The sequence below is a fragment of the Myotis yumanensis genome, unplaced genomic scaffold (assembly GCF_028538775.1).
Source record: "Myotis yumanensis isolate MYYU_CA2020_CCGP unplaced genomic scaffold, mMyoYum1.0.hap1 SCAF_5, whole genome shotgun sequence".
Taxonomy (NCBI): domain Eukaryota; kingdom Metazoa; phylum Chordata; class Mammalia; order Chiroptera; family Vespertilionidae; genus Myotis; species Myotis yumanensis.
The window spans coordinates 100,379,128-100,393,595 of record NW_027223756.1 but is presented as its reverse complement, the minus strand read 5'-3'; the positions used below and the strand labels follow the sequence as shown (position 1 = coordinate 100,393,595).

General features: G+C 44.8%; 1 pseudogene; it reads left to right on the top strand.

Moving 5' to 3' along the window:
- The first annotated feature begins 768 nt into the window (after positions 1-768).
- On the top strand, positions 769-3,027 carry LOC139011527 (ferritin light chain pseudogene; annotated as a pseudogene).
- The last annotated feature ends 11,441 nt before the right edge of the window (positions 3,028-14,468 follow it).

Sequence of the window (14,468 nt, the reverse complement as noted above, 5' to 3'; positions counted from 1 at the left end):
AGCGCCCCAACTCCCCAATCGGCCCTGCTCTGAGCCTGACCAGGGGCTGCACCTAGGGATTGGGCCTGCCCTCTGCCACCCAGGAGCAGGCCTAAGCCAGCAGGTCATTATCTCCCGAGGGGTCTCAGACTGTGAGAGGGCACAGGCCGGGCTGAGGGACCCCCCTCTCCTCCCCGAGTGCACAAATTTTTGTGCACCGGGCCTCTAGTCTGTTATAATTACTAATTTTCTGGCCACAGTTAGCATAGAGGCTTTTATAGGAGCTGAGACAATTTCTTAGCTACCACTGTTACTAAATAATTTAAAAAAGGGAAAGGCGAGAATTTCCATCAAATATGTTTTGTTTTCTTAATACTTGTGTTGCCATTTAGGAAAACCATTATAAGGTAGAAAATCAGGAAATGCATTCAATACACCAATTATTTTCTGCATTATAATTATTTTTTCATAATTTCTTTTTCTTGGCAAGGTGGATTTAATTTGCCATTAGATACCCAAAAGCTGAGAAGTCAGTTTCACTTTTCAACAAAACAAAATGCTTTTTGTCTTGCATGGAACGCTGTTCCTATCTGCAAAAAAACTATCTAGAGTGCTCTTGGTGGTCCTGGATCTGCCTCTTGTTTCAACAGTGTTTGGACAGAACAGACCCAGGGACACCCCTTCTTCCAGCCTCCTACCACCCTCCTGCGTCTTATCCAGTCACCACCTCCGGGACCAGCAAACACACCGTGTTTTTTTTCTACCTTAACTTCTTATTGCCGAACAACCATGAGCTCCCAGATTCGTCAGAATTATTCCACCGAGGTGGAGGCTGTGGTCAACCGCCTGACCAACCTGCATCTGTGGGCCTCCTACACCTACCTTTCTATGGGCTTCTATTCGGACCTTGAGGCTCTCAAGAGCATGGGCCACTTCTTCTGTGAGTTGGCAGAGAAGAAGCGCCAGGGCGCTGAGCATCTCTTAAAGTTGCAAAACAAGGGTGGCAGCCACATTCTCTTCCAGGAGGTGCTGAAACCTTCCCAAGATGAGTGGGGCAAAACTCAGGATGCCATGGAAGCCACTCTGGCCTTAGAGAGGAACCTGAACCAGTCCCTTTGGGAGCTGCAGGCCCTGGGTTCTACCCATGCAGACCCTCATCTCTGTGACTTATCAGAGAACCACTTCTTGGATGAGGAGGTGAAACTGATCAAAAAGATGGGCGACCACCTGACTAACATCTGCAGGCTGGCTGCCCCCCAGGCTGGGCTGGGTGAGTATCTCTTCAAAAAGCTCCACCTCAAGCACAACCAGGAGCCTTTGGAGCCCAGAGGCCTTTGAGGGGCCCCTCTGCATCCCCTGGTGTCTCTGGCTTTTACTTGAGCTTCTCCCCAAAACTACTAGCTATTCTTTTAACCACCCTGGAGCCCTCTTCCATGCATTGGACCAAATGAAACAATAAAGCTTTTTGCAGAAAAAAAGAGATTATTATTACTTACTTTATTAATTTATTTTCCAGAACAAACTTGCCCCAGAATGGAGAGGTATGCCTGGGATGCTGAGTTGGAAAATGTGGGTAGAGTGTAGAAAGGCTATTTCAGGCAGGGCCTGGGGGAGAGCAAAGTCCAGGATGTTAGATTCAGGAGCTTTGCCGGCTGCAACCGGCCAGAGCTCAGAAGGGAGGGCCAGGTCTGGAGGAGGCTGTGCTCCCAGGCTGCAAAGGAGGGATGGGAAGGCAATTGGAGGGGGACAGGGACTTCAGGCAGAGAGAAGTTGGGAGCTGAGGCAAACTCTTCTATAAAATTGTCTTCTGGACTCTGGGGCCTCCATCTCAGGCCTCCCCCACCGCGACCCATTCCTGAGCCCTGTCCTGCCCCAGAGTGCAAGGATAGGGCAAGGTATTAACTACCGTTCCTGGTTGGCAGATGCAGGGGAGGTGCAGGCTAGTTCTGAAGGTTGCCTGGAGGAATGTCCTTCCCTTCGCATTGGGGGTAGGACTGGGGGTGATGCGGGCTCAGCAGGGCTTGGGAGCTCCCAGGTCCCGGGGGCTCCAATGCTCCTTCCCATTGCAGGCGGACCCCTGGGGCAGGGAGCCGAGCGCATCCTGGCAGTAACGCCCAGGGCCGCTTGGTGTCAGGGCCGCTTGGTGTCTCGCGTGGTGTCGGTGACGACCGCCCAGGCCGGGGTTCGGGCCCGCAGGGCTGCCACCGCCCAGACCTTGGGCTTCCCTGGAGGCAGTGAGGAGGACCCTGACCGCCGCCTATTCTACAACATCACTGTCTTCAGCCGAGACCTGCACCTGCGGCTGCAGCCCAACTCTCGCCTTGTGGCTCCCGGGGCCACAGTGGAGTGGCAGGGTGAGTCGGGCACCACTCGCGTGGAGCCCCTGCTTGGAACCTGCCTCTACATTGGAGACGTGGCTGGCGTGAGTGAAGCCTCCTCCGTGGCGCTCAGCACCTGCGATGGGCTGGTGAGTAGGCACTTCTCCACCCCTTTCTGTCCATGGCTCTTGCCTGAGCTTCAGAAGCCTGTTACCTGGGTGTCCCCTGGGAGGGCAGGGCCTGCATTGAGGACCTTCTCTGCTTAGGGACCACAGGGCATACACTGAGGGGGTGGCTGGATTGAAGGGGTTGGCTGGAAGGCAAGTTATTTTGATTGACAGTTGAGGGGTGATTTATGCAGGAGAAGGCCCAGGGTCTCCAAAGGGCTGGTCAAGTAGCCATGTGTCTCCTTTAGGCCTGCAGGCACAGGTGTGTATATGTCTGTGAGTGTGTGCACATGTGTTTGGAATGTTGATGTGTACACGTGTCTGGACACCTGTGTGAACACATGAATGTGCCCTTGTGTGTCTTGTGCACATGTGTATCCGTAGGGTTCTGCTCATTTGTGTGTCAGTTGAGCGTGTGCCCTGTGCATTTTAGTATGTGTCATATGTGTGGAGGACACATGTACGGGCAGTCAGTCTCCTTGTCTCTGTGTATGCAGGTGGTCCCAGCCCAGGGGGCAGGCAGTGATGCTGAAATGCCCAGTTATACTCTGCCCCCTGGCTGACTGGGATCGATTGATTTTTTTATGCTGTGGGTTCCTGTGAACTTCAGCTGGTTATTTTAAAAGTCATTTATTGGTGCTGCAAGGGTTCAGGAAGTCCCTGTTCATGATGCCATTAATACCGGGGTTCTTGTTCCAGCATCTAGAAGGGTTTAGCAATCTGGACAAGGGACTGTGTGTAACTTAATAAAGAGTCAAGAGATGAAATATAATTTTGAAAGGCATTTGGGGATCAGAGGAGCCTAGCTTAAGAAACTAAGATCTCCTCGTCTCAGGACCCCATGCTTTTTATTAACACAATTTGTCCTAGGACGAGGTGGAGATATACACTTCAAAGGGTCAGGTTTCGAATACACAGTCCATTGTCAGAATGGGGAGAATTAGCCTATGGCTGTTCAGGTGTTTGGCCAGTAGGAGGCAATAACATGTAGATTAAGATGCCCTGAGCTGTCTGGCAGCAAGCAATCAATTTATGCATCGCTTTTAGGTTTTGGGAAATGACATCAGCTATTGCCAGATGATTCAGCCCTTGTTGTACATGCTGAAATTGGCTTCCAGCATATCACCCTTTTTGATTATTTAAATTTAACAAGAATGTATGTTTTAAGATTTTTAAATTCAATGAAAAGGACAGAGTTCTATCATGTCCCTTTAAATTGCTGTCAGGCATTGAAGGAATCAGTTTGCAGTAAGTTTCTTTCTGGGCCAATAGTTCTTTGAGTCCCAATTTCAGTGTCCAACAGCTTCTTATGTGTATATGTCAGCAATGATATTCTGTTATGCCCAGATTTCAAGATCCCCATTAGACCACACCAGGGAGCCAGCCGAGTCCGATGCAAAAGCAGAGAGTCTTTTTTTTTTTCCTTTTTTTTTTTTTTATTGCTTAAAGCATTACAAAGGGTATTACATATGTGTCCTTTTTTTTCCCCCGCCCTTGATTTATACCCCGGCTTCCCCTACACCCCAGTGTCTTATGTCCATTGGTTATGCTCATATGCATGCATACAAGTCCTTCGGTTGATCTCTTACCCCCCTCCATCCTGCCCCCCAACCCTCCCCGGCCTTCCCGCTGCAGTTTGACAATCTGTGTGAGGCAGCTCTGCCTCTGTATCTATAATTGTTCAAAAGTTTATAATGGTCTCTATTATCCATGAATGAGTGAGATCATGTGGTATTTTTCCTTCATTGACTGGCTTATTTCACTTAGCATAATGCTCTCCAGTTCCATCCATGCTGTTGCAAATTGTAAGAGTTCCTTCTTTTTTACAGCAGCATAGTATTCCATCATGTAGATGTACCACAGTTTTCTAAACCATTCATCTACTGATGGGCACTTAGGCTGTTTCCAGATCTTAGCTATGGTGAATTGTGCTGCTATGAACATAGGGGTGCATATATCCTTTCTAATTGGTGTTTCTGGTTTCTTGGGATATATTCCTAGAAGTGGGATCACAGGGTCAAATGGGAGTTCCATTTCCAATTTTTTGAGGAAACTCCATACTGTCTTCCATAGTGGCTGCACCAGTCTGCATTCCCACCAGCAGTGCACGAGTGTTCCTTTTTCTCCACATCCTCTCCAACACTTGTCATTTGTTGATTTGTTGATGATAGCCAGTCTGACAGGTGTGAGATGGTACCTCATTGTTGTTTTGATTTGCATCTCTCGGATGATTAGTGACTTTGAGCATGTTTTCATATGTCTCTTGGCTTTCTGAATGTCCTCTTTTGAAAGGTGTCTATTTAGGTCCTTTGCCCATTTTTTGATTGGATTGTTTATCTTCTTTTTGTTAAGTTGTATGAGTTCCCTATAAATTTTGGAGATTAGTCCCTTATCAGATATGACGTTGGCAAATATGTTTTCCCACGCAGTGGGTTTTCTTGTTGTTTTGTTGATGGTTTCTTTTGCTGTGCAGAAGCTTTTTATTTTGATGTAGTCCCATTTGTTCATTTTCTCTTTAGTTTCAACTGCCCTAGGAGCTGTATCAGTGAAGAAATTGCTTTGGCATATGTCTGAGATTTTGTTGCCTTTGGATACTTCTAGAATTTTTATGGTTTCCTGTCGTACATTTAAGTCCTTTATCCATTTTGAGTTTATTTTTGTGTATGGTGTAAGTTGGTGATCTAGTTTCATTTTCTTGCATATATCTGTCCAATTTTCCCAACACCATTTATTGAAGAGACTATCTTGGCACCATTGTATGTTCTTGCCTCCTTTGTCAAATATTAATTGAGCATATTGGTTCGGGCCGATTTCCGGGCTCTCTATTCTATTCCATTGATCTATATGTCTGTTCTTGTGCCAGTACCAGGCAGTTTTGAGAACAGTGGCTTTGTAATACATCTTGATATCTGGTATTGAGATCCCACCTACTTTCTTCTTTCTCAGGATTGCTGCAGCTATTCGGGGTCTTTTTTTATTCCAGATGAATTTTTGGAGAGTTCGTTCTAGATCTGTGAAGTATGCTGTTGGTATTTTAATGGGAAGTGCGTTGAATTTATAGATTGCTTTGGGTAGTATGGACATTTTAATGATGTTGATTCTACCAATCCATGAACACGGTATGTTCTTCCATCTGTTTATGTCTTCCTCTATCTCTTTTTTCAACGTCCTGTAGTTTTCTGAGTAGAGGTCTTTTACCTCTTTAGTTAAGCTTATTCCTAGGTAGCTTAATTTTTTTGGTGCGATGGTAAATGGGATTGTTTTTATAATCTCTCTTTCTGAAAGTTCACTATTGGTGTATAGAAATGCCTCAGATTTCTTGGCATTAATTTTGTATCCTGCTACTTTGCCAAATTCATGTATTAAGTCTAGTAGTTTTTTGACGGAGTCTCTAGGGTTTTGTATGTATAATATCATGTCATCTGCAAATAAGGACAGTTTTACTTCCTCTTTTCCAATTTGGATGCCTTTTATTTCTTCTTCTTGTCTAATTGCAATGGCTAATACTTCCAGGACTATGTTGAACAGGAGTGGTGAGAGTGGGCATCCTTGTCTTGTTCCTGGTCTTAGCGGAAATGGTGTTAGTTTTTGTCCATTGAGTATGATGTTGGCTGTGGGCCTGTCATATATGGCTTTTATTATGTTGAGGTATGATCCTTCTACTCCTACCATGCTGAGAGTTTTTATCAAAAATGGGTGTTGGCCTAACAGGTTTGGCTCAGTGGATGGAGCGTCAGCCTGCGGACTGAGGGGTCCCGGGTTCGATTCCAGTCAAGGGCATGTGCCTTGGTTGCGGGCACGTCCCCAGTGGGGGGTGTGCAGGAGGCAGCTGGTCAATGTTTCTAACTGTCTATCCCTCTCCCTTCCTCTCTGTAAAAAATCAATAAAATATATTAAAAAAAAATGGGTGTTGGATTTTGTCAAATGCTTTTTCTGCATCAATTGATATGACCATGTGGTTTTTTTCTTTCAATTTGTTTATGTGATGTATCACGTTTATTGATTTGCGTATATTGTACCATCCTTGCATCCCTGGGATAAATCCTACTTGGTCATGGTGTATGATCTTTCTGATGTACTGCTGGATCCATTTTGCTAAGATTTTGTTGAGGATTTTGGCATCTATGTTCATGAGGGATATTGGCCTGTAATTCTCTTTCATTGTGTTGTCTTTACCTGGTTTTGGTATTAGGGTGATGCTGGCTTCATAGAATGAGCTTGGAAGTGTTCCTTCTTCTTGAATTTTTTGTAGTAGTCTGAGGAGGATAGGTTTTAGTTCTTCCTTGAATGTTTGGTAAAACTCCCCTGTGAAGCCGTCTGGTCCTGGGCTTTTGTTTGCTGGAAGCTTTTTGATGACTGCTTCAATTTCTTCCATAGTTATTGGCCTATTGAGATTTTTAGATTCTTCCTGATTGAGTTTTGGAATGTTGTATTTTTCTAGGAATTTGTCCATTATGCAAAAGCAGAGAGTCTTTTATTCGAACTAGTTCGGCTCCCCGACCACACTCACCGTTGCAACGATGCAACGGTAAGCCAAGTGGCAGAGAGAGGGCGAGAGAGCATGGGAGAGAGGTTTTATAGTAAGGGGAGGAGAGAGCACTGTGGGCCCTGCCAATTGGCCAAGGGCAAGTCAGTGTCTCGTTACTCAGGATGTGGTCATCTCCATGGCATACACTTCCCTTGGCTGTCATTGGTTAGTTTAAAGAAATCCTGGGTGTGGCTAGCAGCGGCTTGGGCTTCCGGGAAGAAGCTCCGCTGAGCACATGGCTGCCCAAAGATGGAGGATACGGGGCAAGATGGAGGGCGTAGCCCTTGCCCTTTCAATTCTAGTTCTGGATGGTGGACAAATGGTGGCAATGCAGGTCTGACTTTCTCTGGTTTGGTGCTGGGCAACCTGCAGCGACACACAGCTGCTGACTGCTAGTAAGGCAAGGTGTCTTCACTATCTTCATTTCTGGACTGTTTCTCTTCTTGTCTCGTGGAGGCCACTGCTTATTCTGTGGCTGGAGCAGTTTGGTCAGTTCCTCTCTGTGATCTGTTGTTGCAGGAATCCATATGGGCTTGGAGGAGTTTTCTGGAAATATACAAACATATTCTCTACCAAAGGTTAATAAAGGATTTTTTTCATAAATTAGACCTGGGATCCTTTCTATTTTTGCCCAAAGGATTTTCCTTTGGCTTATTTTGACACCATGTGTGTTTTTATGGGTGTCTTGCTATTAGCATTACAAGTGAAAAATAATTTTCAAAGTAAAAATTTTAAAGCAATTAAGGCATTTACTTACAGCATATTTTTCCACTATCCCCTTTTTTTTTATTTAAATATTAGGAGCCTTTTGGAAATTTTACAATGCAGTCTTGATAACTTTTAATTTTACTGTATAGAAATATAACTTCTTTGGATTTATTGCATGTTAAGCAAGTTTTTTATTATCAGTAAAAAATTTAGTTAATGTTTCAGGAACAGTTTCCTGCACAGCACAATTAAGTTTTCTTGAATATTCACTTATTTTAATTAGCCAATTTAAATCAATCCGAAATAAAGTTTACTTTTTTAACTTTACTTGTCCTAAGTTATGGACAGTAAATGACATAATTAAATTTCTGCTCTTAGTCTTTGAGTAATTTCACATATCTTTGTCAGAGAGGCAAAAATTCAATTTATTTACTTTTCCTTTTGAGGCCTAATATATTGGTCTTTAATTATAACTTTCAAACACTTGAAAAAAACCTCTCTTTATTTCTTTCCACAGTAATTTCTAGGACAGCTTAGACAGTTTCTCTTGAAAGTTTTGGTTTTTCTTTTTTAACACTAAGCAATCTACAGGGTTGTTTCTTAAAACTGACAAATACTGCCGCAAGGCCATATATTTCATGTTATTATTCATTTATGGTGACTGTACTTATGTTCAGATTTGGTACTTTAACAACAATCTTTAGTTTACCCTGTAAATATTAGTGGAAGAGATTTCAAAATTTTAAAGTTTCTCCTTTTTATTAAATTTAGAATTATATTTTTAAAGAGTATCCCCTTTGGCTTATTTGCATATACAGAGGGATTATGGGAAGCCTCAGTAATTTAGAAGACTTTATTAGGATTAAATTGCTTACAAAGATATTGGCTTCTCATATAACTTAATTTATATAAGACCTTGGTTATATTTTTAAAAGCTAATTTATTTAAGTGATTAAAGTAGCTATCTTTATTAAAAAAGCAAAGCAAGCAAATTTAGTAAACTTACAGGTCTGATTCATGAGGCACAAATGCTGCCCCACCTCCAGCTTAATTAAAATGCAGGCGGCTAGAGGCTTTTTGTTATTTTAAATTTCCGTTGCTGAAAAATTTCGCTGTTTGGATTTTAAGAAATATATTGTTACTTTATTTGCCCTTCTTAGAAGCCAAAACCTTTATAACATTTAAGATATATGTATATAAGTAAAATATAGTTATTAATTTTTATTTAATACTTTCTGTTATGCCCAGATTCCAAGATCCCTAAAGTACCACACTGGGAGCCAGTTCGATGCAAAAGCAGAAGGTCCTTTTATTGGGGGCACCAACCCGACTCTGCTCCCGGCCGGCCCACTGACCAGAACAGAGTGCCCTCCCGTGGGAAAAAACCGGCTTTAATAGGGGGGTGGAGCGAGGGGATTGTGGGCCCTGCCGATTGGCCAGGCGAAAGCCGGGTCTTGTTACACAGGATGTGGTCATATCTACGGCGCACACTTCCCTTGATTGTCATTGGTTAGTTTAAAATCCCGGGCGTGGCCAGCAGGGGCCTGGGCTTCCGGGAAGAAGGCCACACGTGGCCCCAACATGGAGGATACAGGCAAGATGGAGGGGAGGGCATAGCCCTCGCCCTTTCATTCCCCCCTTTGTCTTGGAACTTCCGGCTCAATCATGAGTCGGGCTGCATTTCTATTCCACCGTTGCTAGAGGCCTGTACTGGGCATATCTTAACAAATGGTCTGGTGGAAGGGAAAGTAACAACTTCTATTGAAATAGGATTTTTCTTCTTAACATTCCTCCATGGCTATTAAAAAGCCAAATCAAGATTAATTTATCTACTGTCCTGATGTTTGCATAAACACAACAAGAATGGTAATTGACTACCTTTGCTGGAATCTCATGGTTGAATCTTAATGTGCCTCGTAGGGCCAGGAAGCCACGCCACCCAGCTGCCATCAGGCCCGCCTGCAGTATCTGCTGAGTTAGGTGAGTCCCTCACCTGTAGCAACTCCACCTGAGCCCACGCTCTAGGTTTTAAGCCCATCTCAGTAGCCCTCCTACTTGTTGTGGCCCAGAGTGTGTGGGGGTTCCGCAGGAACGCAGAGGCATCCCTACTGCTCCCCTTCTACTCTTACCAACTGCCAATGATGGTAGGGCATGGGCCTGGCGCTCCAGCGCCAACCATCTTCAGGGCTTCCAAGCAGGATACCAGGCTTTCTTCGTGGCATTTTTACTGGCTTCAAGTCTTTAGAGCTCAGACAGGGCTCTTTAAAACATGATACTCCAGTCAAAGTTTTCCGTTAATAAAACCACTATTAGGATCCGGTTTTATTGAATCTATGCAAAGAAATGTATTGCCATGTTAGCATTGCCAAATTTTGGAGGAATTATACAAGAAGAAAAATATACTGATCTACTCTAAGATTTTCTGACTTTTTTTGCCAATTCCTTTTGATAAAACAGTAATTGTTGGCATTAAATTTTCTTTCTATGTATAACCATGCCTTAGACCTTCTATTTTAAACAGGCCTTTTCCAGCTTACTACCCTTGACATGGGCATGGTCATAAAGGCCTGCAAGACAGTATTACAGGCTGCCAACTGTTAGCTGTTTCTCAAGAGATCAAAACCTGATGGGCACCGTTCCTGCCCATTTGGGCACCTGTCCTCTTGGCAGCTGGCCATCCTTTACTTTTGGGGGTCATCCACATAGTTCCCTTCCAGGACAGCCAGAACACATTCAAACCTGCAAGAGAATTAAAGGTCAATATAACATATTAATACAATGAAACATGATATTGGCATCATGGCCACTTTAGGCAGCCAAATTCTACTAGAGTCTATTCTTGGCCTTTCTATAAATTGTCCTTGTCTCTTTGGAGCCATGTCCATGAAGATGCAGGTATCATAGCAGGAGTGATCGCGAGCAATGTTACCAGCATCAGGCAGGTTGAGCACGCCATAGCAGGTTGCGTTGGTCTCGATCGACACTCCATTTGGTGACGAAGTCTTTCCGGACCGTGGATGGGTCCGCTGACCGGACGTGGGTGTGATGGACCCAGGTCTCGATGCCGTCTATCTATTTTGAGTGCGGTGGGGGTCGTCAGCACCACGGAGTAGGGTGTAGGGACCTTTCCATCGAGGCTCCAGGTGGTGCCTTTTGCCTGGGTGGCGCTGAGGCGCAGCCAAATGTCCTCGTGCGCCCTCTGGAGCCCTCTCAAGAAAAGAGACAATTCTTTCAGCAAGAAAGTCAGGAATGATAGGGGGTGGGGCCTGCCAAACATGATAGGAGAGCCACCTAGTCCCCGCCAGTTTCCATGGTTTGTTTCTACCAGTTCCCTTTGTGGCAGAGCAGCAACCAGGCCTCTTTCAAGGGAGTGCGCTAGGAGGGAGTATCAGCCCCTCCTTTGCTAGCAGCAGACAGGTACCAAACCCTTTCAGTACATTAGACCAGCTTCATTCCCGCCTATCTTTACAGATTCCAAGGTCCATTGTCTTTCTTCACAGGCAGGGGGAAGGGCCCATTGTCTTTGCCTTGAGGAACTGTGAGCCCCATCCTTAAATGTACAAATACCTTTTAAGTTTACCCTAGAATTCCAAAATCCCAACCCAGCACAGAATATCACATAGCAAATCAAAGTTCCCAGCAAACAAAAAGATAGAGATGTTTACAAGTTAGGTGGGCCGATTCCACCTCTGGCAGAGAGCAAGCGCCCTTGGGGAAAGATCCCAGCGGCCGCTCAGGGTGCTTTGCTATCGGTCAGAGCACTCAGCCTTAAGAAATCAAGCATGTGCTTTTTTTTTTTCAGACTTTCATATGTATATGAACAAACAATTATATCCAAGTAGATATACAAATATTAAATAAATATTTACATTTACATTCTTTCAGTGAACAAGTCCTTGACCTATGTCTTATCCAGATAGAAATGGCATTCATCACAAACAAATAAACAAACAAATCCAAAACCAAAACCCAAGAAAACCAAGGCCAGAAGTACCCTCTGACGTTTCAGGGGTACCAAGGGAGGAGAAGTTAGGCCACGTCCAGTCCTTCTCACAATCCACCAGTGACCAGTCCCAGCTTACTGGCCTATCATTTATTCAATATTTTATTTTATTTTTTTTATCATACCAAAGCCATGCTTTCTAGTTAGAACTCTTGGCCTTAATTTTTAGGTGTCATGTAAATAATGAACATTTCTCAGATTAGTAATACATTCAAAATTTTTAAGAGACACAGAAATTTTACTAATTATACATATTTAAGCAGTAAGGACAGATCAATTTACAGAAACCAGTTTCTACCTGAAATGATCGTACTTTAGAAATTGGATTACTGCTATCAGTTCCTTTTAAAGACTTTGCCATAACCTTTAATTGTCTTTAGTTTAAGGAAAGCAGGGTTTTCTAGATTTAAGAGATTAGCTTAAAAATAGCAAAACTCCGCTTTCAAACTCCACCCCTGACTAAATCAGAGGGAGGGTCCTTTGCTGTTCCAAGATGGCGGCCCCCAGGGGAGCGGCAGGCCATGCTGCCAACATGGCGGCTGCCAAGTCACGCAGCTCAACATTGTGGCTGTCTAAACTGTTCTCTGACAGAAAAGATGATTTTTTTATTCTCACAATAAACAAGGGAAGAGCAAACCAAAATTCCTAAAAGATAGATGGCCAACATTATATTGTAAATTTCATTAACTGTTTATACCTTCTTTAGATTTTTCATGAGGCAAATTAGAGTAACTTCCAAGCGGCTCTGGAAAACCACATTTGAGCCCTGCAAACAGATTCTGGCCTACCTGATCTTTTCAGATGTAAATTGACCACATTCTTTAGGACCATCTTTTTTTCCCTTGGAAAAACTGTTATCATAGCACATGTAAATTTGACTATTAACATCCTGGTGGTACTTGCCTCAGGGCGGGAAATTTCAAAAGAGCTATTTTAAACCAGCCTGCATTTCTTTGTTAGGTTCATCTCCGCCACTTTTTAAGGCCAAAACAGTCTCGGGTTTTTATTCTGTACACAGCAAAAAGTCAGGTTAAGCTCAAAACTATGCGCACTCGTTTTTAAACTGGTCTTTTCCCTTTACACGTGCACAGAAATCCTGGATGCATTTTAAAACTTTTCAATTACAAGAAGGATTTTCAAATCAATATTTTTACATTTAAGGATACATTTAACTTCTATCATCTAGCTGGGCGATCTCCACAGGAAGAGCCCGGCTCGCATCCAGAGCCGCCACCGCCGGCCTCCCGGGTGTCCGGCCCTCAGGCTCCGCAGGGGACCTTTCCCCGGACCCGACGCCACCGGGGGCCTCACTGCTCCCGCCTCCCGCAAGCAACGCGCCGGCCTCGCCCCCTGGGCTCCACCGGGCTCCACTCGCTCGCCACAAGCCCGGGGGCCAACGCCGGCCCGCCACCGCCGCTGCTGAACCGCCTGGGCCCGCAGCTCGGGCGGGTTCCAGGGCAAGGGCTGCGCCTGTCAGGCGCCGCGCTCCTGCACACCCCTACTCACCTTCCCTGCCCGGGAGGCCCTCGGGCAGGCAGCGAGCAAGGAGGGAGCCGCGAGCGGGGACCCCTCCCCTGCCTCTACACTCACATGCTTTCACCAGACATTCATTCAGAGTTTAACAACTTCCCAATCTCCTTGAACTGATCAATCACAATACCCAAAGGAGCAGTCTGAGTCCATTCCATAACATCCGTCCAGTAAGTTCACAGAAAGAAACATACAAACACAGAAAACTAGGAGAGAATCGAAGATGACGGCATAGGTAAACACCGGAGACTGCTGCCGCAAACAACCACTTCAAAAATACAACTAAAAGACAGAACGGACATCAACCAGAACCACAGGAAGGCTGGCTGAGGAGAGACTCTTCAACTAGAAGGAAAAACAACAGCACTACGAGGCTCAGAGGAGGCGCAGTGTGGAAAACTTAAAGGTACGGTGGTGCGGTGGTGCGCGCGCAAAGCGGGCTGGTGCTGAGGGCACGGTTGTTGTTTTCAATCAGGAGGGAGTCTCAGACTCTGGGCTACAGATCCGGGTGAGTCTCTAGGGACCCAGACTCAAATGGGAGAAGTGGGACTGTCTGGCTACAGTCCCTCCAAGGTTTGCAGCGGTTGCTGGGACAGAGAGGCAGAGCCCCTGGGGACGGACTGAGAGCAGCCATAGCTGCTCCCTCCCCCGCCCTGTTGATCCCGCCCCGCCCAAGCCCTGCGCAGAGCCATTTGCCAATCGCCTCAGGCAATGGCTAGATTAGCACCTCCCCAGAGGACAGAAGTTTTCCACACAGCTGATTCCCACAGCCAGTCGGCCTGGTGGTCAAATCCCTCTAGTATTAACTACAACAATTAAGGCTTAACTAGAACAAGACTGCACACAAAGACCACAAGGGGGTGCACCAAGAAAGCATAAAAGATGCGGAGACAAAAAAAACATGACAGAAATGGAGGATATGGAGCTAAAAATTGCAATTTTGAGGTCTTGCAATAAACTTGAGCAGAGCCTCACAAAAACTAATGAGACCCTCGATGATACGATAAAGAAATTAGAAAGTAAGCATACACGGACTGAAATAAAGAATATTATACCCAATAGCAGACCAGAGGAGCACAAGAATCAAACCAAAGATTTGAAATTTGAAGAAGCAAAAAACACCCAACTGGAAAAGCAAAATGAAAAAAGAATCCGAAAGTGTGAAGATAGTGTAAGGAGCTTCTGGGACAGCTTCAAGCAGACTAATAACAGAATTATAGGAGTGCCAGAAGATG